The following is a 26732-nucleotide window of genomic DNA, read 5'->3' on the forward strand; positions in this document are numbered from 1 at the left end:
GGTTTTATGCCATCTCAGGAAAGGATTCATTAAAATACAACTACTTTGACCCAGAAGTAAAGCCTCACACCAGCTAACAAACAATTTTATCAAACCAAAAAATTGTTTCGAGTGCGTGTTGATTTGATGGACAACCCAATTTTATAAAACTGAATTTTTATAAAATAAAGAAAACGAAAAGGAAATTATTCTTCATTAAAACCCTTCCCCCAACACCACCACAAACATATCAACTATACACAAAAAAGGACAAAAAAAGGATATAAACAATGGTTTCATCTCAAGTGACAACAGGGGCTACCTGAAGACATTACAACTCAGACAAGATACTGAAATTCTAAAAACTATCATCATCTCTGTTGTGTATCTGACAGGGACTACTTAGGATAAACCTCTTCTAAGGAGCACAAAGCCAGGCGACCAAAAAAATAAGTTAGGAATCCACCATAACAGTCTGGTGTATCAGGGAGTTCGTTTGGAGGGGCATTCATGTTAAGGAAAAGTCCTTGATTTGCATGTGAACTTTCCCGTTGATTATACAAAACATTGATTTTAACACTGATAATGGAGCATTATTAATTCCGAGTGGCATCACAAGGGTTTCCGAAAGAGGGTTCATGCGCGGTCACACTCACAGCTTCCTTCATTAAGACATTAACAGAAGAAATGGAAAATGCTTGTCTTCGTGAGAATTAGTGTCGGCTTGAAGATGTTCCTTGACACTATAGTAAAAGACCTGAAAGGACTCTAGTAATTTTTTTTCTCGCAGTATGTAGCAAATCTGCCTTTTACGAAGCATTAAGAAAATAAAGCACGCAATTCCAATTACGTTTTTCAAATGGTGTATCTTTTTTCATCTTTGACATGACAGTTGATTTCTTTACTCTCATGTATCAAGAAAGGTTGGTTATTTACTAAGAACCCGGATTTCAAACATATATTTCTTGCATACTTGTCAATGAACGAAACACGTACATGAACATACTAATCTTCCTACTTCATACTTTATTTTTACGTTGTGTTACATATCATTATTATGTTCCCCAAACGGAGTTTGGGAACATATTGTTTTTACTCTGTTTCTTATTATTATTATTCTTTTTTCTTCTTATTTCTTCTCCGGTACTTTTTTGTCCGCGAGTGTTCTCAGAAACTGTTCACCCAACTGAGCTAAAACCTTTTTAGGGTTAATAGGTGTGTAGTGTAGGTGTGCTGAACGAAGGTCATTTTGCGCGCGTACGCATGCACGTGCGTGCGCGTGATATGAGTGAAATGACTTATATACTTAATATAGCTATAACTTTTACATTTTTCAAGGAATTGATTTGAAACTCATTATATAATGATATATTAATAGTGTAGATAATTTGACACTGTCAAATTAGCACGAACTCACGCGCATGCACGTGCGCTTCGCTCTGATTGGCTGAAACGAAAATCTCAATATCTTTTCTGTTTTTTGACGAAATGCTATGAAATTTAAGACATGGGCATACTTTAGGATGTCCTAGAATATGATATATCGCAATTCTCATGAAAACACGCGCATGCACGTGCACTGCAATCTGATTGGTTAAAACTTTAAATGGCTATAACTCACTTGTTTTCCAACCAAACAGACTGGGATTTAGAACATAGACAGACATAATAGACTCCTACAAGAGGGTATGGTCAGTATGCACATGCATGCACGTGTTTGCACGTGTACTTTGCTCTGATTGGCTGAAACAAAAATCTTAATATATTTTTTGTTTTTAGACGAAATGCTTTGATATTTTAAACATAGTCATGCATTAAGATATCCTACAATATGATACATAATATTTTTCATCAAATCACGTGCTTGCACGTGCGCTGCAATCTGATTGGCTTAAACTTTAAATGGTTATAACTTCCTTAGTTTTCAACCAAACAGAATGGGATTTAGAACATAGATCGACATAATAGACTCCTACACGATGGTATAGTCATTATGCGCATACATGCACGTGCGTGCACGTGAAATGAGAAAAATTAAAATACACTCAAATGAGCGTTTTTAAAAAATATTTCTGGAATAAATGCTTAAATATTGTGTATATTTTAATACATTGAAAGTGTAGACAAGATGATATGGTCATTACGCACATGCATTCACATGCGCACGTGTGCAATGCTAAAATTGGAATATACTTATAATACTTCTGGAAAAACGTTGTTAAAGACTAAAGTACGAAGAGTTTGTCTTATTTAATGAGGCTTACATGGTATATGGCATCAAAAGGGAGTTGGGGAGCGTTTGGGGAACATCTGTAACGGTCCCCGTTACAATTAGCCCTAGTTACCTTATTTATTATATCTCTCGATTAAAAAGTGGAGGTGTATAGTGATTAGAGTATTCGTCCTTCTGAGCATTTCGCCTTATATTCGTAACGCTTAAAGTATCGATCTTGTATCCTCAACTCCCTCAATATCAACTGATCAATTTACTGAGACTTTCACAGATTCTTTATCGAAGAGTGGTTTTGTGCACCTCTTCTTTTATTTTTCAGTCGGACAGATATTTGACTTCCCTGTACGAAAACCTAGATGCTGCCATTTTTCTATAACAGGGGAGATAATTGCTTTGAATTCATGTTTCATTTTCTGTTTGAACTTCAGATATAGGTGATTAACTACAATTTTTGATTTTTGAAATTATTATTTAGATATTCTCATACGCTTCCTATGCCACTGTCAAAAATATTCTTTTTGGTAATATGCCATTGTTTCCCTCCTATTTTTTTTATTGGACAGATATTTAGGGTTTCCGATAATGAACAAGAACAAAATCATTCTTGAATTAAGGGGGTAATTGTCTCTCATCTGTAACTTTTTCCATACGAGTGAATAAAAATTTATGAGACTTTCACAGAATAGTCCTAATAAGCATCTCATATTTTCAGTTTAAATTTGAATAGATATTTTGAGTTTCTAATTACAAAACATTGACTGTCATTACCTCTATAATATTGATGAGGTACCCAACTCTTATCCTCAGTTCCTTTTATATCTTTGTACATAGCCTATTTTATGTTCTGCTTGGACTGGTATTTAATTTGAATTTTTTCAAAGCAAAACATGAACTTTGCTACTGTAGTCATTTGGGAGCGGGAGGTGTATATCATTTTTAAATAAGCTCGGTGCTTAAAAAATTTTACCTCTAGTTTTGCCTATAACAGTCGCAAATTTTAATCATATTATTGTAGTAACAAACAGAATAAGCAGTCTATTGTTCATAAAAAAAAATAAAACCAAAGTGGTTGATTTATCAAATTTGAACTATCAAATCAGTTCTGTTTAAATTCTGTCCAAGGTAATTCTTATATAAATAAAGCATGAAAATAACGAATAGTAATGATGCTCAAAAATTGAAGCAATACAAATCAGGAGCATAGCAAAATAATTTCTAAAAAACTTCATAACTGGTATCAAATGTCATGAAGAAGTGAGGACCCCTTGACGACCGATCACACCCAACGTGTGCTTCTTGTCATGATCGGGTTAATCAGAAAAAGCAACCCAGTGTGAAAATTATGCCTTACAATTTTTATGAAAATACGTCAGTCAACATTGGCTAAAAAAATACATTGCACGTGTATTTGCTGACAAGGTCATTATATCGACCATAGAATTTGCGAAAATCGACTAAATGCAAGACTGTTTATATCTTTGTTTCATTAACTTATTTGTCAGTAACTTGCATCCTTTTTAAAAATTGTTTGAACGTATACGATGCTCTTGTCATGTGTATCGAATCAACTAGGGGACACAAACTCCATATGAAGGAGATACTGGTATATTGCTATATAAATGAGGGGAATTTACGGTTGAAAATTTGAGTTTAATTAACGAAGTTCATTCTTATCGAAAAGCAACTGTCAACGATGTCAAAAAGCCTGGACTTTATTTGTTGTCGTGAGTGATTGTATAAAGTGATAAAAGCCTAAAGGCGCAATGATTTAATGATTTTTTAAAAAAAAATTTCTTTCTAGATTTTATCTAATTAGTATCAACATCTGATTTAGATCGCTTCTCAAGTATATTGTTTTACAATACCCCTGAAATTTCTCCTTCACTGCTATTAAAATTTTTATAAGGAGTAAAAAAAGAGGCTTTGTAGAACATTTACTGGAACCTACTACATGTATATATCTTTGTTTGTAAAGATTTATGCAGTTAGAAATTAAGAATAGATTTTGTAATTGAAATTAAGTACAGATAGTTCGGAATATTAATTATTAATAATTTTGAAAAAATTCCTCCAAAGAAAAGTAACTCTTTAATTTGGATTACACTGGCAGAGTAAAATCCAAGTTTTCCTCAAAAATACAATGAAAGTAATGAGCCTTACAAACACAGACAATAGTGGTAACTGCTTTTAACTGGTCCAGTGCATACTTATATTGTAATCTATCTAATTCTCTTTTAGAAAGATGATTTTTTTTAATATGCCCCTAAGACATATTGAGATTTTAACATGTTTCTTCTACTTTCGATCCATTCTGACAAATTAGTATCAAGGTCTTTATTCTCAGTTTTGGCACATGAACGGGAATATTCCTCCCGAGAATTCCTAACAGTTTTAATTTTTTTTAACGCAAGTTGTAAGATCGTTCGTTAAATTTTGTTGATAAGTGATTTAAGGTCCTAATTATTTACTATATTTACTTTGCCAGTAATAAGTTCCAACAAAACTATATAATTTAAGTGCGAAAAGATGGATACTTAGGAGAAGTATGTTCTTGAATATCTAGGCACTGTAGAATTTTATTTTTTCTGTTATTGAAAGCAATGGCCCATGCATATTTGTAAGAACACATATAATATTTTGTTTTTGTTGAAGGCGTGTTATTTCTGTTACCTGGATAAAAAAAATACTCCGGGAAGGGATTGTGTGTCCCTTTATGAAGTTTTCTTTTAACAAGCATTTCAAACTGGGGTGATTTACATGTAAGTAGAAAATCATCCATGATCTGATAATATCACTTCGCTTTCAGTTAATTTAAAAAAAATAAAAGTAGAAAATATATACTAATACGTTACATTTGCTTACGATAGAACACGTTTTACCACACTCCATCTGATCATACAAAAACCGAAAAAATACTAAAGTTTTAATAATGAAGTATTTGCTCTTTAATGTTTATCCTTTACGGTAAAATATATTTTTGGTAGAACTACAACTATCAAACTACTATACAGTAATCCTTTGAACACATTAAAAATTAAAAGACCTCAAAGTGAGCCTATTGCAGAGGGGTCTGAGAGATGAAAGAGTCACTACATTTGGAGATTTCTTTCTTAATAAATGCCATAGTGGAGAACGATCGGAATTAATTATGAAATCTTTAAGCATAGCGGGCTAACAAATGTATTAAAAAGTTCAAGATTAGTTTTTTTGGAGATCTCTTTTCACAATTTTATCAATTTTGGTCTGAGCAACGAGCATTTGACCTTCTCTAAATACAAAACATGTGGACAGTTGCCATTGATAAGAAAATAATAAAAGAAATATCCGTTTTTATCCGCTATGTTTGCTATCATTAACACTAAACTGTATGCTTATCTAGCTAGACCAAAAAGGGAGGTTTCTTGCAGAAATAATAAGAATTAATTGGCAACGCGGCGCATGTCCGTATTTTCTTGTGTGAAATGCCAAGATAAAATGCCGGAAGACCAAAATCAATGAGGTTTTAATCAAATATTTATCAATAACTGTGGTAGTTTGGAGAATATCAATTTTAAAAGGGCTAAACAGTGCTGGAGACTATAAATTGAATCAAGAAATCATGAATATTTAATTTTTTTAGCATTATGGTTCAGTGTCTCTTCAAATTCCATATCCTAAATAATTTCAATGAAATAACATTTGGAATGACAAACGAACATATTATTATTTGTCCTTAAATGACATGAACCTATAATTCTAGAAAAACTAAAACTAAAATTGGGACGCCAAATTTGTGACCACGGGTAACTGTGAACATATTTTTATCATTCTACAACCCAGATCTATCGAAATCGTTAGTTTACAGTATTGTTGTCGCAGTCTGAACCCCAAAATAGGACAGAACTGTATTTAAATCAAGTCCGTCTAATCTCAGAAGTCTCCGGGAGAAGCTTTGATTATTTAGGCTCTGATCGCCTAGCCTTTCGAGTAAGCTTCATTACTTTGGAGAAGATGTGAATTTGGTGTTTCTAAAGTATTGCTTAGAGTTTTATTCCAAACTATGGCAAGCCCTTTTACTATTTATTCGTAAAATAAATTTTTCTTTCAATTTAAGAGATATCTCTTTAGCCTATAGAGATATCTCTTTGACTAATAGAGATATCTCTTTAAACAAAAGAGATATCTCTTTTTGATAGAGAGATATCTCTTTTTGTTAGAAAGATATCTCTTTTTGTAAGAGAGATATCTTTATAAGCTAGAGAGATATCTCTTTCAGCGAGAGAGATATCTCTTAAAGATAGAGAGATATCTCTTTAACAAGTTTAAAAGAGATATCTCTCTTAGTTAGAGAGATATCTCTATAGATTTTCAAAAAGAGATATCTTTCTAAGCTAAAGAGATATCTCTTTTAATGAAAGAGATATCTCTTTTCAAATCACCCTTAAAATAACATAATTAATTCTCCCGTTGTAAACGAAAGCGAAACAGGAAGTAATGTTTATTAAGTCGTTCGTTTTTTGATTATTGAAAAAGAAAAAGGAGAAAATGGATTGATTGATACAGGTAAACAACGTTAAATCGCTTTATTGTTTTAGTAAATTACGTACATACAGTACATACAAGCTATTCCAAATGGGTAACGAGCATTTTATAGCATAAAAGTATGTTGAAATTGTTTTCAAACTAAATTGTTCTCCAAAGATTGGTTCATATATTGATTTCAGGCACAAAGCATCGTTTTTGAAAGGCGTCAGGGTGGGTGGGGGGGGGGCGCAACTAGAGAGATTTGATTTTTATACTTACCAGTAAAAGTTGACCAAACTCGATAATCCTATTTCAGGAGGGGGAGGGGGGGGGGTTAGTGGCCAATTTTGTTCAAGACCAAATTCCTTTCACTTCCAATTTTTATAGCATAAAATACTACATTTCCATAATATCACCATTCTGTTATTCTATACTGTGGTAAGAAGTGGGGGGGGGGGGGGGGCAACAAACCATTCAATGCACATTCTCTATAGAAGAGGTATTGTTGCCCCCCCCCCCCCCCCTCTTGTTGCTACGTGCCTGGATTTAGATCAAGGGGCAGCTGAAGTCGGGATATAGAATGCAAATTTAATTAAACAAATAGGAAATGCATGTGACCAAATTCGTCAATCACGGGAATACAGGGTCGATTAAACATAATCCTGATAGAATGTTTTTCTTTAATTTGTTAATAGTTCAGAAATAAAAATGTCCAACATTCCTTTTTTAATTTACACAGGGATGTATATACTCATTTTCAATATTAACTGTAGGACGTTAAACAACACACATGTACAATCAATTTATATTAACTGTAAAGCCTTATGACCCCCTTCCAAAATACTAGTACTCTTACAATTAAGAGACAGACACAGCTAGAACAATCAAAGTGTCTTCCAACAGGCCCTCACTGGGTCCATAGGACATTCATCATTCTATGATGGAACATTTATCTACTTTTATCATCATAAATATTTTACAGGGATCCAGGGGGTACCGAAAAAGGGACAATGCTTCAACTGAATGTGCCATTCATTTACATGTACCAGTATAGATCTGTTACTGAGGCATATCCAATAATTCTTATACTCATGAAAAGTGTGGCAACTTCCAAGTATTGATGCTGGGAATCATTTTAATCAGGTACAGGATAAATATTTGGGCTGCACTTTTCTTTACTTCAATATTTCAAACTTACTAGTTCAGTATCAAGTTCACAAAAGCTCACACACCATGGTGATAAATCAATGGACCATAATTCTAGTTAAATTTGTCATTGCTTTCTTATTAAATCATGTATTTGAAATTTGATCGATAAAATACATTTGTTAACAAGTATAATTCTCCTACTGTTTGCCTAACATTACATCCCAACGATTGAAAATATATGTTGATAGGTTCTCCATAAAAATTGCTATCTGTGCAGAATGTAACTTGTTTGCACATTTGTTTCAACGAACGACATTTTCTTAACAATCCTTCAGTATAACAAGACAAATATTGGATACTTATTTAAATACACTATAAATAAACATCAAGAACAAATTCAAGGAAGTTTAATTTTTGTATATTTGGTAGTTACATGAGTGATTAGTTGTATATATATATATATAGGATGTACACAAGCATTTTATATCATTATTAACATTCAAGAAAGCATTCACTTAATTTCTTGTAGAAGATGCTCACTTCTAGGATGTTTCCAAGTTCTTGTTAAAAGTGTTTTATATGGCACCATTCAGCTACAAATATTTTGCCAGTGGAACTGTGACATCAATCAACTGCTCATGCACTGCTAATTGGCAGAGAATTTCCTTTGGGAGAAGCAAACTGTTTCAAACATTTTACATCTGCAAGTTAGTACTTAAAGGAAGCAACAGTGTAAAGGCTAATGATTACTGAAAATACAAGCCAGATGTAGTACAAATGTACACAAATGTTGATACAAGTCATTTGAATTTTTATTTCTTTGCAGGTAGTGATGAGTGTACTGGAAGGTTTTTAGGATCTCTTCCAACATCATAGGTACAACTGGTCACTGTGCTTGCTTGGTTATATAAGCCGGCATATTGTTAAGGCAGTGACATATGTAGCTCCAAATGATGCTTGACTGTTTTTCTTCAAATTATAAGTAAACCTGGATTGATCTCTGATGCAGTAATATTGTGTTATGTCCATTTTTTAAATTCTATCTTCCCACTGTCACACAGTACTGAAATAAAAATGATTTGATTTTAAATATATTTTTCGGTTTTTATATGTAACATAAAATTCTACAGAAATTAAAATATTAAAACTCCTTCAAAACAAGATTTGTTTGTGAAACACTTTGCACCTGGAGACGACATTTTTACAAATTCGAAAAATTTATTTTTAGCATATAGGTCAAGGTCACAAGGTCATTGAAATTGGTGTCATTTGAAAGAGCTTAATTAATGGAGTATGCATATCATATATGAAGTCTTGATCTTTAATGGTTCAAAATGTATGGCAAAAGTTCAAAATGGTTTTTAAATCGATAAAGTCACAGTAAAGGTCACACGATCATTGACCTTGGTTTCATTTGATAGAGCTTAATTAGTCGAGAAAGCATTCAAAATATGATGTCCCTATCTTTAATGAATCAAAAGTTATAGCTAATGTTCAAAAAGCTATTTTAGCACATAGGTCACAGTCAAGGTCACAAGTCATTGGCCTTGGTGTCTTTTGAAAGATGTTAATTAGTGGAGTATGCATATTAGATATGAAGTCTCCCTCATGGTTCAAAAGTTAAGGCAGAGGTTAAAGTTGCCAACAGACAGGACAAAAGCACCTCGGATCTGGGCATATAAAAAAAGAAAAATAGGAAACTTTACTAAATGAGTCAACCTCAGAAAAAGAATAGAAATTCTTCTTCGTAAATGCATCATTATTCACAAAAAAAACCAGTAGAAATATGTCCATAGAACATTAATGCCCCGCCAAGGGTATATCAGTAATGCAACATGAAAATTTGTGTGAAATTTCAGAATATCTTGAAAAGTGATGCAGTTGAATTGGTTACATCTAGTGTTGGCAATGAGTACCCGGTGAACCGGTTAACCGTCGAACGTTACGAGTATCGGTTAGTAAAACTGCTATTCGGTTACTCGGATAAAATAAATTCTACATAGTAAAGCATAGAATTTGAATGTTTTATAATTTATAAATGTATACGAACTTCCACATTTCCCTAATTTTAAGTACCGTTAGACTTGATCTAGTGCATGGTTGTAGTGAATCAAATTGTTTTGATTAGTTTTCACACTTTATATAATTGATAGCTTTGATTGCTTGGGGTATACATATTTTGAAGGCCTGAGTTATAATTACCGCATTTGATGATATAACGAGATGCCGCCGCAGACATAACAAGAGGCCCAGGGGCCACATCGCTCACCTGAGCAATTGGCTAGGAAAAGCACAGATCAGATCAGAACTGAAAGTAAACTGGGAGGGGGGGGGCTTGAATTTTACATTCCTTCCACCAAGGGGGTCATGATTTGAACAAATTTGAATCTACACTACCTAAGGATGATTCCCTATAAATATAATGAAGCCTGGCTTTGAAGTACTTGAAAAGAAGATTTTAAAAGGTTTCCCTACATGTTCCTATGTAAAACTTTGATCCACCATTTTGGCCCTACCCTTCCCCCGGGGGTCATGATTTGAACAAACTTGAATCTACACTACCTGAGGATGATTCCACATAAGTTTCATCTTTCCTGGCCCAGTGGTACTTGAGAAGAAGATTTTTAAAGATTTTTCCTATATATTCCTATGTAAAACTTTAATCAGCCATTTTAGCCCCACCCTACCTCTGGGGGTCATGATTTGAACAAACTTGAATCTACACTACCTGAGGATGATTCCACATAAGTTTCATCTTTCCTGGCCCAGTGGTACTTGAGAAGATTTTTTAAAAATTTTCCGATATATTCCTATGTAAAACTTTAATCGGCCATTTTGGCCCCACCCTAACCCCGGGGGTCATGATTTGAACAAACTTGAATCTACACTACCTGAGGATGATTCCACATGAATTTAATCTTTCCTGACCCAGTCGTTCTTGAGAAGAAGAGTTTTAAAGATTTTCCATATATATTCCTATATAAAACTTTGATTGGCCATTTTGGCCCCACCCTACCCCCGGGGGTCGTGATTTTAAAAAATCTGAATCTACACTACCTGAAAATGATCTCACATGAGTTTCATCTTTCCTGGCCCAGTGGTACTTGAGAAGAAGATTTTTAAAAAATTTCCTATATATTCCTATGTAATTTTTTGATCGGCCATTATGGCCCCACCCTTCCCCTGGGGGGTCATGATTTGAACAAACTTGAATCTACACTACCTGAGGATGATTCCACAAAAGTTTCATCTTTCCTGGCCCAGTGGTACTTGAGAAGAAGAGTTTTAAAGATTTTTCCTATATATTCCTTTGTAAAACTTTAATCGGCCATTTTAGCCCCACCCTACCCCCGGGGGTCATGATTTGAACAAACTTGAATCTTCACTACCTGAGGATGATTCCACATAAGTTTCATCTTTCCTGGCCCAGTGGGTCTTGAGAAGAAGATTATTTAAAAATGCCATTAATTTTTCTCCAATTCATAATTATCTCCCCTTGGAAAAGGGCCTGGCCCTTCATTTGAACAAACTTGATTCCCCTTCACCCAAGGATACTTTGTATCAAGTTTGATTGAAATTGGCCCAGTGGTTCTTGAGAAGAAGATGAAAATGTGAAAAGTTTACGACGACAACAACGCCAACGACAACGACAACAACGCCAACGACAACGACGACAGACAACGGACAAATTTTGATCAGAAAAGCTCACTTGAGCCTTCGGCTCAGGTGAGCTAATAAGCTTGGAGTTGTAACAAAAGAACAGCTGATTCAAAATCTGTTAAATCACCTGAGCTTAAATTATTCTGAAACCAGCGATTCACTGGACGCACCACATATTAACTATTAATTATGGAGTATGTAAATAATTATATTCCTTGATTGCTACATATTTCGGGGGGGGGGGGGGGGGGGGGGGGGGGTCGAAAAAGAAAGTGTAAAATGGTGATTGACGATGACGTATTTATTTGTCTTTGTGTGTCGAATTTAACTTTCTTTATTTTTAAATCGTAAATCTTTGACGATTTTGTATGTGTGTATTGTAAATATAATGTCTCTATACAGTATATTTGTGCATTACTACTACCGATAAGTATAAAATAAGATAAATAATAGTTATTGATACTTTTACTAAAAATCATCCGAGTAACCGGGTACTCAATCCGAAGATGAAGCGAGTAACCGGTTACTAAAAATCGTTCGATTTGCCAACACTTGTTACATCAGTATGCATCAGCAATTCAGCATATGAAGTTGTAACGCTTATTGTCTTATTGGAGAAAAGCGAGTTCTAGGTCAAAGGAAGGACCTATGTCGAAGATGTTAATGCAGTTGAAAAGCTCTCATCATTATGTATCAGCATATGAAATTTGAAAAATAATTTGTTAAAAGTGAGTCCAAGGTCAAATGAAAGGTGTCAAAATGTTGATGCAAATGAATAGCTCTCATCAGTATGTATTAGCATATAAAGTTTGACACTAATTTAGAAAGAGTGAGGTCAAAGGAAAAGTCAAGGTAAAAAATATTGATGCAATTGAATGGCTCTCATCAGTACATGTGTACACTGTATCAACATATGAAGTTTGATCAAAATATCTTAAATGGTATCCTTAAAAACTTAGTTTAACACTAATTTAAGAAAAGTGAGGTCAAGGTCAAAGGAAATGTCAAGGTCAAAGAATGTTGATGCAGTTGCTCAGATCTCATCAACATCTATCTGCCTAATATGAAGTTTGATGAAAATAATAATCTTGGATAGTTTCTTTGAAAATGAGCATTGATCAGAGCTAAACGCAAAGTGTGATGGAAAGACGGACATGACAAACACTAAATGCCCCAGCTGTATTCATGGCGGACTATATGCCCCAGCTGTGTTCATGGCGGGGCATAAAAATAATTTCTAAGGAGGCATAAAAATATTTGTTGCATTTTCAGGCCAACAATAACTAGAACTGTCCAAACAGGACAAAATACCCCCCGCTGGGTTTTTCAGAATTAAGTTTTTTGATAATAAAGATATGTATCACACATGAATTATGAACTTTTTCTTCCAGTGACTTTAGTTAAAGTTCCCCAAATGACCTTGGATCAAAGTCATGACACACCCTTGGGTCATGGGCAATCTTTGTGTGAAATGAGAACCTACCAAGTTTATCAATAAGATAGAAATGGACCAGACACAAATTATGAACTTTTTCTTCAAATGACCTTGAACTTCCTGAAATGAAACCTTGGGTGAAGGTCATGACACACCCTTGGGTCATGGGCAATCTTTGTATAGAGCAGTAGATTCTAAAGTCCCTACGTAAGAAAGATATGGACCGGACACATTTGCACAGACAGATGGACAGCTAGACAGATGGACAAGGGGGTATAAAAAACAGATATGTTTGTTTTACTCTGACCGACCTGTTACCTGTTTTTGGGCACTTCAAAATTTTCAATTTTCCCCCGTTAAATTCCATAGATGTTTTAAAGATAAGGTATCTTTTTTTTTAGGATGCTTTTCTATTTATGAATATAAGGTCTTTCTAGATAGTAATGAAAATATCAACAGATTTCTGATGATATTCATGGTTTCAAATATGACAGTTATCAATTTGTTCAATACTGTAAGGCAAAAGAAAAAAAAACCTATTGATACCTACCTACCAATCTTGATAAAAGTGGGTAGAACTACATCAAACATTTTTAAAGATGGCCAATGTTGACTAGTATAATAGTCATCTTGTAAAAAAAATCCATACATGTATATATATAAATTATTATACATTTAATCTGTAAAAAAGGGTATTTTACCCTATTTTTATAGTGAGGTAAGATGACAGTAAAGTTGAATAAAGGGGTCTATGTCTAAAACCTTGAGGTGGGGTGGGGGTAAAACATCTCTGGACATCACAGAATTTTTTGTCATTTTTTGATATGCTATGTCTTACAAAAAATAAATTTGATATTTGTCCTAGAACTTATTTTGTTGCATCAATTTCATACCTGTATTTGATTTGTATCAATTTGTTTTGGATGTTGATAATTCAGTCAGTATAGCCTTAGCAGCTGCGACTTTGGATCTCTTAGGAACTGCATCTTTTATCTGTGTTACTGCATGGTTCTCTTGTACCCCTGCTATAAAATAAGTTTTAATGTATACAATTGTTTAATATCAATGACTTAATTCAACAGACAGATTTGTTTAACCTCCCTCTCAAGAATTTTTCACTCATATGGAAACACCGGTGGAGAGCTGCAAATTTTGTCCTATGTTCGGCACTCGGGGCCATTAAGCAAGAAGGTATCTTTTTTTGAGCCAATATCTACTGTGATATTGGGCCAAGGTTTATACTGTATCATTCCAAGGACAAGTCTCCAAATCCCAAGGCGAGATTCAAACCCAAGACGTAAGGATCAACTCCTTACTTTGCGACTCTAGAGCAGACGCTCTAACCACTGTGCTATGCAGATGAATTTGAAAAGACAGAAAATTTCAAAATCCCTAAACCATGCTCTATAAATAGGAAACATACTCTCAGTCTTTAAAGTGAGAAATATGGTCATGTTAAGAGATCTGAAGTTTGTTAAATGCAGCTTCTGTAATAAATTTTTGACCTAAAGTATAATAATAACACAAGGTATCTAACTCCAAATTACAGGGAGTACCCCCTCCCTTAAAATCATGCTCATTTACACTTTAAGAGGAAATGCACGGGTAAACTTTTTACACCTATTTCTTCTACGATAATTTATCTACACACCCATATAATATGGCATGCTTGTCTCTATTTTCTTGTATCTCTGTAATCAGTGTCCAAACTCTGCTTGTTGGGTGGAAAGTCAAACTCAACCATAGAATGGTATGTACTAGTCTCGGGCAAAGAGCAAAATTAAAAAATCAGTGGTTTAAAAAATTCAATTCCATTGTTTAAATATTGAAGTGAGCAAATAGAACTTGTTTACGTCTAACTTTACCTGAAAACATTAAGATGTTTATCAGATGTAATTTTAGAAACAGATTTTTATCCAATCAAAATCTCTGTGCGGGATCAGCACAAACCGTTCCATGAGTAAGTTTTTCCACTCAGCCAGCTACCTGATTTAGTACTGAAATTTATTAATTAGTAATTTAGTACTGAAACAAGTCCCTTTGGGCAAAAAATATGAACAGAAACTCTCGTGAAATACTCAAATAGATCTAAATAGATCTTAATGCACAAAAAGATAATCCACAGACATACGAAAGGTAAAACTTTACTGAAAAATAAGTATATTAAAAAAATATTTACCCAAACAAAAGGGATGCAGCCACAAGATGACGTTAGTACCCATCTAACACTGACAAAACTCCTCCTCTACAATCAGCTGATAAAAACATTATCGTACTCGGATTCTAGAAAATTCTGTAAACAAATTAAGGCAAAAGATGATTACAAAACTATTTCATTCGGCTGAAAATAACAAGAGGCCCATGGGCCACATCGCTCACCTGAGCACTAAGGTTAGAAAAAAGTAGAAAATGGCTTTTTATTGTAAAGTTTAAATCTACCTGTGTAGTTATATGAAATCATGGATTTGTTATTTTTTAGAAAATGTTTCTTAAAAGACTTTTCCTATATATATCTTTAAAAACTTTGGTCGGCCATTTAGGCCCCGCCCTACCCATGAGGTAATATAATTTGAACAACTTTGAATCATGAATCATTTGAATTATGGTGTTGTCATTCTTGAGAAGAAGATTTTTGAAGAATTTTCCTATATATTTCTATGTAAAACTTTGGTCGGCCATTTTGGTTCCATATAAATATGATGAATTATGGCTTTGTCATTCTTGAGAAGAAGATTTTTAAAGAATTTTCCTATATATTTCTATGTAAAACTTTGGTCGGCCATTTTGTGCCCCACCCTACCCCTGGGGGTCATGATTTGAACAAACTTGAATCTACACTACCTGAGCATGCTTCCATATAAATATGATGAATTATGGCTTTGTCATTCTTGAGAAGAAGATTTTTAAAGAATTTTCCTATATATTTCTATGTAAAACTTTGGTTGGCCATTTTGGCCCCGCCCTACCCCTGGGGGTCATGATTTGAACAAACTTGAATCTACACTACCTGAGCATGCTTCCATATAAATATGATGAATTATGGCTTTGTCATTCTTGAGAAGAAGATTTTTAAAGAATTTTCCTATATATTTCTATGTAAAACTTTGTCAGCCGTTTTTGCACTATCATGATTGGAACAAACTTGAATCTACACTACCTGAGCATGCTTCCATATAAATATGATGAATTATGGCTTTGTCATTCTTGAGAAGAAGATTTTTAAAGATTTTTCCTATATATTTCTATGTAAAACTTTAGTCGGCCATTTTGGCCCCGCCCTACCCTTAGGGGTCATGATTTGAACAAACTTGAATCTACACTACCTGAGCATGCTTCCCCATAAGTTTCATCTTTCCTGGCTCTGTGGTTCTTGAGAAGAAGATTTTTAAAATATGCCACCAAATTTTCATGAATTCCCAATTATCTCCCCTTGAATAAGGGCGTGGCCCTTCATTTGAACAAACTTGAATCCCCTTCACCCAAGGATGCTTTGTGGCAAGTTTGTTGGCCCAGCGGTTCTTGAGAAGAAGTCGAAAATGTGAAAAGTTTACAGACAGACAGACGGACAGCTAGACAGACAGACGGACAGACAGACGGACGCCGGACAAAATGTGATCAGAAAAGCTCACTTGAGCTTTCAGCTCAGGTGAGCTAAAAACACCTAATTTTCCCTCAAAATAAACAAGAAACGGATGACACTCTGATTTGTTTACCTGTACTTCGATCGAAATTTTCCTGATGGACACTCGCACCCAAATTTTTATGACATCGTAAGTCGATAAACCATTCTATACTGGAACAGTTATTGAGAAGGCTTCATCTCTTTTATTCAGTATTGGTGCCGCAAAAGACTGCAAATTACATAAAAAGTGATTAGAAATTACATACAAAATGACTGACATAAAATGTTGACTACCGTATATACTCGCCTATATAGTCGGTCCGCCTATAAGTTGGTTATATTTAATAAGCGTATAGTGTCAGAGGAAATGAACTCATGCAATACCATTCATTTTATAGCTCGCCTATAAGTCGGACATAGACTTTTGGACCAAAAATTAAGTCCAAAAAATCCGACTTATAGGCGAGTATATACTAGTGTTGTTACGATAGTCGCCGACTATCGAAAAATCGTCGTTTAAAGGCCCAGATCGGCGACAATCGATTGTAAATATTATCATCGATAGATCGCTATATTTTTCATGCCGTATTTTTTAAGCTGATCAGGTTTAACTTTTATATTCACCAAAGGGACGTCACCCTAATCGGCGGTAAACAAAATGGCGAACGTGCATGGTGAAGAGGTTGACGCCTATTTATATCAATATCCTGGTGCAACACGATCTAAAGTTTTTTGGCTTTCTGAAACAGGGCGATGGGCCTCCATGCAAAAATAATTTACAGATGGACTTGGTTATTTGTAAATTGTGTAAAATGTATGCCAATAAAGATAAGTTGAAGTTCGCGGTCAAATGTCATGGAATTCTACTCGAGCTGAATTAATAAATCTAACCTTTTTAATAGTTCAAATTATCGATTATATAATCGATTGTGTTCTTCCCATTCAATTTGATAATCGATAGTAAAATTTGTCCGATTTTACAACATTAGTATATACGGTATATTATAATTATGTATCATTTATGACCGAACCGAGTTTCCATACTTTTACTTTTAACATGTTTAACAGCGATCTACTACTAAACAATAAACACAAGAAAGTAGTAATACATCGGCAAGAAATCATCAAATTATCCTTATAAATATACATACTCGAGTATAACATACAGTGACTAGATTAGTAGATGGTATAAATCTCCGAAAATGATCTGAACACAAACCACGTGCTTAACCTTACACAAAAACCAGGTCATGTTGACAAAGCAAAAATAATACTTAAAATTGCTGAAACATTTGACATTACAAGGTTTGCGTTTTAACACATGATTTCTTAGATCTTAATATTATATCAAATGAAAGTGTACTTACACTATAGGGCTACAAAGTCACAATCCAATATGCACGTGTAAAATATGGCGCTTGCCAAACTACGGGAAATAACTCTTGAAATAAACAAAACAAAAAGTTAACTCTTACATAGTTGATTCGGAGGCATTACACATTCCGCTTTTAAAGTAAAACTATTTAACATTCCCTGAAAGCTTTGCATAAACCAGAAACATGCTAAACTCAATACACAAATCCATGTCAGGCATGTATTAGGTACCCCCGGAAGTGAGGAACCCCGCGAGTTACGTGACAAGCACTTTCAGACTCTGGACCGAGTTTTCTCAGCTTTTGAAATACTTCCGGTAAAGGGAGAAGTAATTTAAAATGGAATTTAAATAAAAATAATGAAGAGAGATATCTCTTTGCAATAAAGAGATATCTCTTTTTGCTTGAGAGATATCTCTTGAAGACACTTTTGAGAGATATCTCTTTCACTTTGAGAGATATCTCTTATGATAAACTTAGAGAGATATCTCTTTTACTTAAAGAGATATCTATCAAAGTGAAAGAGATATCTCTCTAGGTGAAAAAGATATCTCTTTAGATGAAAGAGATATCTCTTTAACGTTCAAAGATATCTCTTTTCACGAAAGAGATATCTCTCAAGGAGAAAGAGATATCTCTTAAAGTAAAAGAGATATCTCTCTAAGTATAAAAGATATCTCTCTAACTTAAAGAGATATCTCTTTCTTATAGAGATATCTCTTAAAAATAAGAGATATCTCTTTAAGTTGGGAGATATCTCTATTTTTTAAGAGATATCTCTCTAAAATGAGAGATATCTCTGTAATTTGAAGATAAAGTTTATTTTCCGAATAAATAGTAAAAGGGCTTGCCATACCAAACAAATTAAATACTCTTCATTTAAAAAAAAACTTGTATGAATTTTTTATCTTCAAGTAAAGAGGATGAGTAAATACAGACCTGTATATTTTAAATTGAGACGACTTTTGTTTGTTTGTTTGACCTCTTATGATTATGTTTGGTGGCATAAGTGGATGCTCAATTCTGAGGATACATTGGCCAATTTTCTATTTTGGACGGTACAGTTAATATCCCAAGAAAAAAGAAATTACGCGTATCTTTATAGAAATAATCATCACAAAGAGTAGACAATTAAGTTTATAATAATTGTCTAACAATTAGTATGAAAATGTCAGTCATCACGATTTTAAATTGTATTTGCTGACAAGGTCATACTATCAAATAGAAAACAGGCAAAATAATACACTTAAGGGGAGTCAGACACTGTTGATATCCCTGATTCATTATCTTGTTTTTCATATTGCTTGCTTTGTTTTAGAAATCAAGGGTTGAGGGTGCATTACTTCAAAAATAGGGAAGTACGTTGACCAAAGAAAAGATGAGTTTATGTTTTTGAAATACTGTGAAGTAACTATTATTTACGAAATCAATTTTTTCAAGATTCTTCAGATTTGAATTCATCCACAGCTACAAAATTCCGCAATCGAGACAAAATTCTACTTAAGAACCCTCTCTACACTGCGGCCCCGTGGGGATCCGGGTTGGAATAGGTCCTCAGTACCCCCTTGCTTGTCGTAAAAGGCGACTAAATGGGGCGGTCCTTCGGATGAGACCGTATAAACCGAGGCCCCGTGTCACAGCAGGTGTGGCACGATAAAGATCCCTCCCTGCTCAAAGGCCGTAAGTGCCGAGTATAGGCCTAAATTTGCAGCCCTTCACCGGCAATGGTGACGTCTCCATATGAGTGAAATATTCTGGAGAGGGACGTTAAACAGTATACAATCAATCAATCTCTACACTGCGCACTTAAGAGTTCTGATTCTGTGGTATTTTTCTACGGTTAGAGTGATCTGCCCTTAGATCTAAATTTCAAGAAATGGAAATTTACAATATGATACTCAAGCTGCATCCAATTAAAGTATTATTAACATATTAAAAGGCCAAGATATATACCAAACAAAAAAAAGAAACGCATATTCAGATTAAACATAATAATCTAAGGTTTTAGTTTAAACCTTAATTTTTAAAAGTGATTTTAGAGTGTGTTGTGGTAAAAATCAAACAAGTCCTATGTCCCAAAATGACAAGGTAAGTTGATGTCATTGACGTTGCCTTCAAATTCTACAGGCAGACGTTTTAACTAATCCATATGAGCTTTGCGACCTCTCAGCGCTAGTAAATTTCCAAAGTACGGACGGCATGCACGAATACCAGCTCCTCTCTGTCTCCTGCGAACAATTAGTACACTCTATGCTGATTTTAGCAGTTTGTACAGCAGTTCTGAATCAATTGCGCAGGTGCTGAAGGGGGGTCTAACGGTTGTGCCTGGGTGTGGAAACCCGCAGACGGCCAGTTCTTGGTCTGTCATCCGTGTTCCTAGGTGGTGGAGACGTGCGTTTAATTGCTGCAAAGCCGATTGATGTACACCAAATGCAGTTGCAACTTCCTGTTGTGCAGCTCCGGTTAGTATCCTTGTTAGAGCCTTGTTGCGTTCATCTTTGTTAACGTGTAGCATTGCAGCATCAACATTGCAATCAAAGCATAAATATGGGTTTAATAGGAGTGTTTATTCTTTCCAAAATTTCATTGAAAATAGACCACCGATTTACAAGAAATCATTTAAAACACTATTTTCATAAACATGATTTATCAAGGAAAATTCAACAGTTGGGGTTGAAAAGCTCATTTTGTACTTTGAATAGGTCACAGGTATCCAATGATGAAAAAGATTGTTGTTCCATATACTTTTTCAAAATTTCTTTGATGAGTAAAACAATTTCTTTTTTTTTTGTTGAGTATATTTTTGTGTGAAATGCTATTAAAATATATAAGTCGTGATATTATACAGAAAATATTAACTTGAAATCTGTGTCCATGCAACTTTAATCAAGGTTGTTGAAATCCTTTTATTATGTGTGGGAGTCTGCTTCGGTTTAAAATTTAGCATACTCAGAACAAAGTCTTGAGTAGAGATGGAAGACGAACACAACATATACATGTGAAAAGGGAATATTCTACATAAATAAGGAAAATTGACTTAGGAAAAGCTGGAATTACCTCGTTTGTTGTACAGTTTAGTGTTAAGTTGACCCACATCCTCTATAGTCGACGTCTGCTTCGGAAATTAATTATAGAAATTAAGATTTGGCAGACTCAGTAATGTTAGCAATATACCTTCATCACCTACATACAGACTATATACGAGGGTTGTTCAATAAATAATGTCCTTGGTGCTCGGAAAGCAACAAAAACGCTTTTCAAGGATTTAGCCTTAATGATTTTACTTAAATATTTTCTTTTAATTGAAACATATGTCCGTAACATTTTTGTCCAATTTCTGATTGTTTTTAAAACGCATTTTTGAGTATTGTCCTTCGTATACTGGAATATGGCAGATCCTGAGAATTCCTTGACTTGTTTCTTTTTTCTGAATGGTGTTTTTTTAAGCTTGGAAAATGTAACAAGTGCAAGGATGAAAGATCTGGCAAATTTTCTTGGTTTGACAAAACATTAACTTTATGTTTATCCCCCAAACTATTTTACTCTTCATGGCCTGTGGTTTGGACGCTGTCATGACGAAAACTAAAGTAGTGGATTCCTGATTCTATTTCCATCTTCTCATAAATCTTTCAATTTTTTTTGCTTTCTAGACTTCTCCAGATATTGAACTGCCTCCCCGAATAAGAATTTGACCAACAAGACTCCTAATATTTAAGAAAATGACATATAAAACTATATTTGTGCTTTCAAAATTCGTTGCTTTTTTCAGACCTTGGCTGTTTTTATCAAGTGCATCTTATTGTAAATTTGTTTTGAAGGTTTAAAGCAATGAAATCAAGTTTCAATATCTGTTTGAAGTTCAGACAAACGTTATGATTAAATTCAATTTTTGATTTTTTAAAATAATTGTTTAAATATTCTTACACGCTGTTTTTTCACTCATTTTTCTAAAATAGGGTAACCATTGAGTACTAAGCTTTTTTTTTTTGACTGTTAAATGTTTCTTTAAAACAGTGTTAACTACCCCCAAAATTGATGCCTATCAATTTTGCTATGTGTCTTAAATTCAATCAAACATCATCAATTTATTTGTTGAATTTTCGCAAACATTACATTGGTTGTTGTTAAGTATTTGTCGCTAAGGACGGTACCCATTTTTGATGCCCATTATATCATTTTTGTTCATTGAAATCCACCTGCTCATGTGTCTATAAAACAGACATTAGTTGCTGTAAATTTCACATATTTCAGGGAATATTTCTTTGGGATTCTTAACGAGTTTTACAGCAGCTTTCATGAAGCGTTTAATTTAGCTCTTGTTAACTGATTCTTTACCATTTATTTTTAATGCAGTGTCTCGAATAGCCCTTGTTTTCCAGCATCTCACAATGAAACTATGTGATGAAAAGTGATCAAATAAACTAATCAATTCATTAAAGATTCATTCATGAGAGAAAGTCAAGCTTAATGTCATATGGTTTCTATATTGTATGTCATTGAGCTCAGGACATTATTTATTGTACAGCCCACGTATATCTCAGTTGATTCGATATGCAAGAGCATGCTCTACGTTTGAACAATTTCTAAAACGAGGTAAATTATTGACAAGTAAGTTGATGAAACAAGAATACCAGCAGTCTCTTTTAAAGTCATCATTTTGTAAGTTCTATGGTCGATGCAATGACCGTGTCAGCAAATACAATTTATCATTGAGACAAATGCTGACTGAAGTTTTCATACTAATTGTTATTAGTCCATTAATGTTACACTGAATTGACGACGGATTTTTCCGTTATTTTCCGATCATGACAAAGAGAACACGGCGGGTGCGACCGGTCAGCAGTGGATGCTCTCTCCTCCATGGCACCTGATCTCACCTTGTTGGGATTTAATTTCTTTTATTACTTAACTCTGCTTCCACGGGGTAAGCAACTCTAAAGCGCCTATGTCTTTTCTTGACGTTCAAACTTTTTACACAAGTTTTTTTATGGGTAAAAGACAAAATTGCATTATTATCGGCTGCCCCGTGACGTTCTAACACGTCATCGGTTTTGTCGTTTTCAACGATCTTCTCAACCTGATATCTTTTCAATAGAGCAAAATATTAAGCCATAATATGGAATACGAATCGATGTAACAATTCTAAATTTGGATTTCTCGGTTGTTTTTTGTTTTTGCTTCATTAGAGAGAATATGACTACTGACATTATTTAGTGTAGTGTTTGTAACTTATTAAATTTTGACCTGCTCTGCGATCCGATTTTTGCATTTTTATAATCTGGATAAGTTTTGAAAAACTTGTGGTATTAAAAAAATTAATATAAATCCTTTGGATTTATTGTTCAAACATTTGTACCAAATTTGGATAATCTATGACGTCAAATAAAAAAGATATCACAGTAGTCCACGAACTTTTCGAACAGCCCTCGTATAGATGAATGTCAATTTGAAGACCAAGGCAAGGGTTTCTTTTTCTCATATAAAGGTTTTTGAAAAAAAATGTTGTTCATAGGAATATAAAAACAGATCTGCTGATAAATAAGCACAATTAGTGACGATAGAAATTTCAATAGTTTATTGGCAGACCCGGACCCCGAAAACTACATAAACTCTAGCATCTTTTTGATATCAGAGTATTAATGTGTAGTTGATAACCAAAAAACATTGATTACTTAATTGTATGTTGTTTAACCTTCCTCTCGAGAATTTTTCACACATACGGAGACGCCCTCTGGAAATAATATTAAAACTAATAGTAAAGAATAAGTGTGTAATCTATTATCTAGGACAGAGAAACAATCAAGGATTACTTATATGTAATCACCGTCTTTGGAATTCGCGCTACATCACTTACAGAATAACATGCACCATATAAGTATATGTTTATTCTAGTGGAGTGCACTTTTTACATTTTTGTTGTATAATAACCATTCCCACAATCTAAATTTCAGAGCTAGGGGTTGTTATGACATGATAGTGAAATCATAAAGCTCTATTTCCTTCAAAACATTATTGAATTGGTCCAAAATCCACAGTTTTATATTTCACAGGTTCCGAGTGCAGGAAAATTCTGTTTCACGCGTAGGCGTTTTATCACATCTCCATTGATTATTTATGTAATTCAATATGATGCTGCATTTATAATAACACAAGAGATTTTACGACCGAAACTTTGGGGAACACAAGGGACTATCTAAAAATTGCTTTATTTTGAAAAAAAGTTAGCAATAACCTTTTTGCAGTGAGGTTTTTTACATAAGCATAAACATTCAAAAATGGAGACCGAACCGCTTTCGACATCACGCTGTAAAATGAAATTCTAACTCAGGGTACACAAGTTTGGTATTGGGTTTGGACCTGTTTACATCAGTTACACTCCTAGAGTCCAAAATTATTGGATCAGTAGGTATGTACAAAAATCTTTCTTCCAAAAAAAAAAAAATTCAACATATTTGTTGGCGGGATAAGAGGAATACACAGAAAAAATTTTGTGCCCTGGTATGTAAGAAATTTTTTTTAGGCAGGCCATTTTCATTTCAGTCGGTAGGGAGAGGGCAACCAAACATTTTTTTTAAAGATATGGTATAAATAAAAGCTATTTTCAATATTTTTAAATTCAAATGTGACGTCTATGCCATAATTTACAAATAATGTCATACATGTAATAAAAAAAAGAAAGATTAAAGAAAAACATATTTTGCAAAATATTTGCTCGGAGAGTAAGGGTCTGAAAGCAGACACTTTAGTAGAGTCTTATCAATACAGAAAAAAGAGGTTATATAAAACAACTCCCGCAACACATCATAACCTAATTCTTGTCAGAAAGAAAACAGATAAAGAAAGATTATTTGGGGTGCTGCCATTACTGTTATTTCAAAGTTTTGATTGATTTACGAGTTTGGAATGCAATTGGAATTTGTGTTAGAATACTCAATTACGTCATGTGCAAAAGTTTATGACATCTTCTAAATCATGTTTCTACTAAGCATCTACCAGAAATGGATGGTTAATGTCAGTCCATTATCATAAGTTTGGTAATAAACATAGCGTTTTTACTTCAAAATAGCGTTCAGGTCTCTGTCTAAAAAGTCTTTACAGATGAATCAATAGATAATTAGACATTGTAAATGACAGTAGTCAACTTCGGGGTCAACAAGAGAAAGGGAATTCTGGGAAAGTGGTCATAAACCGTCTGCAAAGCTACAAAGTGTATTATCACTTAGACACACTACTATGTTTTATATGCTAAAACCGAGGAAGCATCCAAGAAATATTAAAAAAAAAATGTTAAAATTTCATTATAAATAAATCAAGGAATTCTAGAGCAAAATAATTCAGAAGTATTAATTAGTACAAATAAAATCAAAATTGTAGTAAAGTAAAACACAAAAACAAATGAATAATTATTGAAAGATTTTTTTTTTAATTTGAAAACGAATGATTCTTTTTTTTTTTACTATGTGAATTCCACTAACGGCATTTCAGTATATTTAATTAAGCAACTAGGATGGTTGGTTCTGAGATTAGAGCATTGTCTCTTAAATGTGATTAACTAGTTAAACTTTCATGAAGAAAATTGTCATGATTTTCTGTAACCTTTTCATGTTTTGAATCCTTATGTAAGTTAGTAATTATGTAAACCTGTACTAATCAACTTTTGTCTTACTTGTAGTTATTTTCTTACTCTTTTATAGAAAAACAAAACGAATTTTGTGGTAGAGCGCACATTTTCAACAAACTGTGTAGATGCCTTTGGATTATCTTTGTCATTGATCAGTAGTGAATTCTGTACGTTTTATTTTTGTCTGTAATAAAATGTTAAAGATAATCGGCAAATCTTACTCCTACTCTAAAAAAAAAAATCAATGTTTACTATGGGGGCAGCGGAAAGTACGTTCTTGCACAACTAACATTTCATTTTCCCAAAAATATGCACAAATAGGAAACAAAAAATTTTTACACAGAGACTTCGTTGTAAAAAGAACTATCATTGCTGCAAAACCAACAGTCTCAAAATAAATCTGAATTACCGCTAGGCAAATGATAAATTGGAGATAAAAAAGTAACCCAAGATCAAAAGTTGTTGACAAACAATATATAAATGAAATATAAAATTTTTACCAATACATAAACGTTGCATATAATATTTATATAAAACTCAAACAATGTTACAGTTACCAAGTTTATTATATATAAAACACATATTGGATCATGGGGACTGACAACCGACTTACAATGCGTTAACGAAACTGATCTATCTCCAGGACAATTGGAGATAGGCAAAGTATACATGGTAACACATAAGAAGCAAACAAGTAATAAGAATGCACGACTGTTAAAATATATATACAAATGTAGTAAACAAACATACATATAGAAAACACACACATTAACCCCCGAAGAAAACTTGGGGATTATTGGTTAAAATATTATAATCAAAATAATGCTAAAAAACATCATTTTATATTTATAGGGAATAGAGAATGTAAATCTTTGCTGACATTGATTAACTGGGATCACACAATGACCATAAATCAAAGTTTTAAAAGTTCTACTGCGCTGACCCACAATTTTTTTTATTTTTTTTCTAGATACGACATCAAAGGCAATAACATTTTTGTTTTAATATCATTGTGCTTCACAATAAATAAAAACTTTTCAAAGAATTAAATTGGATAAAAATGAATAGATGTAATGTTTTTAGAAAAATTAATCGGCGAATTTATTCCCAAACCATTTTGTCAATACTGCCTGAAGAACTCTGCTTCATACCCACTG

General features: G+C 33.7%; 2 long non-coding RNA genes across 2 annotated transcripts; one reads left to right on the plus strand and one right to left on the minus strand.

Moving 5' to 3' along the window:
* The first annotated feature begins 6725 nt into the window (after positions 1 to 6725).
* On the plus strand, positions 6726 to 8563 carry LOC134231883 (uncharacterized). Its single transcript, XR_009984647.1, has 3 exons — positions 6726 to 6754; positions 7698 to 7858; positions 8394 to 8563. It is a non-coding gene; the product is annotated as an uncharacterized LOC134231883 (long non-coding RNA).
* A 47-nt stretch (positions 8564 to 8610) lies between these two features.
* Positions 8611 to 16804, minus strand: LOC134231893 (uncharacterized). Its single transcript, XR_009984650.1, has 4 exons — positions 16673 to 16804; positions 15139 to 15252; positions 13853 to 13984; positions 8611 to 8927 (listed from the first exon to the last, which is right to left on the minus strand). It is a non-coding gene; the product is annotated as an uncharacterized LOC134231893 (long non-coding RNA).
* Positions 16805 to 26732: the final 9928 nt, after the last annotated feature.

The sequence above is a fragment of the Saccostrea cucullata genome, unplaced genomic scaffold, assembly GCF_032062105.1.
Source record: "Saccostrea cucullata isolate Sc308-1 unplaced genomic scaffold, CSIRO_AGI_Scuc_v1 ctg838, whole genome shotgun sequence".
NCBI lineage: Eukaryota > Metazoa > Mollusca > Bivalvia > Ostreida > Ostreidae > Saccostrea > Saccostrea cuccullata.